Genomic DNA, 3,794 nt, shown 5'->3' on the forward strand with positions numbered 1-3,794 from the left:
GTCTTTTTAATTCAGACAAATATATTTACCTTTACAGGGATCTTTTTAAAACATTTCATAGAGGTCTCTTGACACACCCACTGTAATGTTTATGTTTCTATTCATCAATTAAAAGTTGTTGGAAGAGCTGGTGAAAGCAATACAATGTTTTCAATCACGAAAACTCATTGCTCATTGCAAGGAGCAGTGCCTGTATTGTCCCTGTCACATGTAAGGTCTTGTTTGATTAGCTGGGTGTTATGGTTACCAATGTGATCATTTCAAATCTAACCTCAATCCAAAGGCACATAAAGAATTGCATACAGTTGTATGTGATCATTTCAAATCTAACCTCAAATCCAAAGGCACATTAAGAATAACATACCCTCATTGTACCAGCAGACTCATTGATACAGTCTAAAAAGGAGGCAGGGTGAAGGTCCCATTATACTCAGAGAAAAGCTATTGATCAGCTGTCAATTAATGGCTACAACACTTCAAGCAGCCTGGAACTATCTTTCCTGTTGTGCACCTTTAACATGTCCAAAGAGATATATTCCTATTAAACTGACAAACAGACAAAAGAAGCCTCAAGTTTAAAAAAAAGAAAAAAAGTTTTGTTTTTTAGTTGTGTAAAAGGAAAGGAAAGTACAACCTTTACCTTTCATCTTTGAAAAAGCAGAAGGAGAACCATATGCTTGTGCACCAGCAGGCAACAAGTGCCTCTCATACGGATGTCACTGTGGAATTGTTACAGGTGTGAACAAAACTCGCAGGTGTGAATATAAGGCGACATAGCAAGATTTTACCTATTTCAAATATTAAAAAGCCAGACCAATGCTCTAAAAACAGATGAACTGAAAAACAGTGAACTGAAGACAGTGTAGATGATTGGGCAAACTATCATGAAGTGCGCAGACTGGGGGAAAAGGAACGGTGTGATCTACTTAAAGGTGCCAGAGATGATTCTTCCTTGTTTTCTATTTCAAAAGGTCTCCCAGGCTCCCGTAATAATGTGCTGCAGCCTCAGCATCGAATGCTTCCTCGTGTTTTCTCAGAGTGCATCGAGCGAGCACAGCGTAGACTCGTTTAATTATGGTGCAATGAGCTACATGCCATTTTGCAGACTAATTATGCAGTATGACGGGTGGGTGTTCAACTACAGAGACAAAAGTAAATTGTTTGCCTAAGGGGAGGGGGGGTGGGGACTCTGACATTCATGGACTGATAATTATTTTCTTCTGTAATTGTTTGCATGCATATCCACTGACACTGAAATAAATCAACCTTTCAGTTAATGTGCTATAGAGAGCCTTTGAAAGCTCTCTTGACAAGCTGTTTGTGTCCATGTGGAGAAAACTGTATTTGCAGTGCAATGCGTGTTCCTTACATCCAGTATCCCAGATGAATATTTACACCCATATCCACAGTCTAGGGGGGGAAGGAAACATGGTATGTGAAAGACAGTAAACACCCAGGAGTTGCTTTTGATTCTTTGGCCCTAATAAATTGTATTTACCTTAGAACCATGTTATTATGAAAAGTCTTCAGGCCTGGGAGCTTTGCATTGCATTCGCAGAACCTTCCGAAATCCTCTGAGCACTGGTTAAGCATGGGAGAGATGAAAGCCATGGATAAACCCCGAACAGTTGCCATTCAAATCAATGCTGCAGCAGCCTGCATTCACTGCGATAAGGGAGTGAGGACACTATACAGCCCTCCAGAGTGTGGTGAAAATAACTCACAGCTTTGGGCCCCCAATCGAAAATACATCTCCTGACTGAGTTTTACACAGCCAGCCAATCAATGCCTTAAAACTTCAAAGTCTGCCACCATCAAGCCGCTGCCATATAATCAAATATCGACAGGAGAGTTTTTCAAGGTGATGGGCCCAGATTTGAAACAATAAGCATTACTCTCACACAGTGGAAGACTTATGATCCAGTTACTGCAATAATGTTAAATCAATTAAATGAAATATAAGACACCATTTGAAAATGAATCAACTCATATGCTTTAATCACTTTTATTGAGAGAAAAAAATAATGGACAGGCTTTTGGCAGAGACAAGGTCAAAACGTCGAACTGTTAATTTATCCAGGTCTAGCAGGAAGCTGACTATACTAAATGATAATGAAGAGGGTATAAATATTCAGTCGTCTGAAATGAGAGACATGAAGCAACAGACAATGAGGTACATATATACGGGTGTCACACACATAATACTGCATGTCATAAATATTCACAGTGAAATATGCTGCAGTACTTTGCATCCATTTTAAAGCTTAATAGTTTGGTGGGCAATTTCAAGGGTAGAGGATGCACATTAATTGGCTGACGTTGTAGCTGCTATAATTTGCATTGCTGTCTCTTTGTTGTGACACAGTAGTTGTGCTTGTCCTAGCAGCCTTTGATCACGCCTGTCTCAAGCTGCCAAAAAATCTATGCTGTGAATCCGCTGTACTTGTGCTGCAGGGTAATGTTAAGTACACTCGGCACCCAGGGCAATAGAAACTTAAGTGCCCCAATAAAGAGCACTTTGATAAGAAAACCTGTAAATTTGGAGTGAATTTATTGTGAATGGCCACCCTCCCTCCACCTCCAAAGCGCTTGTGTAAAATTTGCCCCTGAAGCTGAGGCATGATGAAACTACTGCCACCAAAATTTTATGTTTGCCTATAATCTATCTGTCTGACATTTTCTGAATTAATGGTCCTTCCTGTTTTGACAAAGGTCTGTATTCAAAAAGTCAGTTCTGGGACAGTCTGCATAGCTGACAGATGCATTAAATATGAAAAATGACATTGCCAAGAGGCATGGTTATGAGGCAGTAAAGGACATGGGACATGAGCATTTCCTTATTAAAGGAAAAGAAAACGTTGACAAGTCTGTCTCTAATGGTGGCAACTTTAATCATTTATGAGCTTCAGCTGCTAATGAACAGAAACCATGACAATTTATGCATCGTTCACATATAGGTGTATGTAGGCTCTCTATAAAATCTCAGGGTTGAGGTATTTTCAAGATGTTGTGAAACGTATAATGACTGAAGTTTCAAGCATGTGAGAAAGAGTTGGTAAGTATTTCATCCTTCATGGCCCTAATTCTGAAACATTTACTGCTCACACTTATGTCATGAAGCATTCCGGTGTTCAGTTCCTTATACTATAAGATTTGGATTTATGACTAGCCCACTTTGTTTAGCATTCTAGAAGGCTTCTAGAATGCTAAACAAAGTAGGCTAGTCATAAAGTAATGTTCTTTCATGGGGTCTGTAGCTTCCGCGGTAGCGGCTTATGACAGCTTCTAAAGAGAGGTAGTAACGCCTGACAGGAGTTGGACCATTTGACATTTGGCACCACGGCATTTTTATTCTTTATGTAAGCCTGTGAAAAATGGCAGAAGCGTTATTTTTAATACAATGTATTACCTTATCAGTACCCTGTCACTGCGCAGGCTATAAATACCACAAGCAAGTATAAGTTTAATCGTACCACTCACTGAGGATGCCATTTATGTCCGTTAGCCAGTTTATGATGATGACAAAGTGTATTACCTCAGGGCTGACTTCATACAAAACTCTATTACAAAACTGTCACTGACACGTCATGAAGGCCATATCAGATAAACATATTTCAGAGATGATTACTATGTCTTACAAGATGGACAGATGGACGGCTGCACTTTATATTGCAGAATATTTCCTAATACAGCTCGCTGAGGGTAGTAAATTGTCAAAAAACTTGGTAAAATGAAAAGATATTGAGGGCACTGACTGCTATGTTATCGCTTTGTACAGATTTCCCATTGTGTTA

This window comes from Clupea harengus, chromosome 22 (genome assembly GCF_900700415.2).
Source record: "Clupea harengus chromosome 22, Ch_v2.0.2, whole genome shotgun sequence".
NCBI classification, from domain to species: domain Eukaryota; kingdom Metazoa; phylum Chordata; class Actinopteri; order Clupeiformes; family Clupeidae; genus Clupea; species Clupea harengus.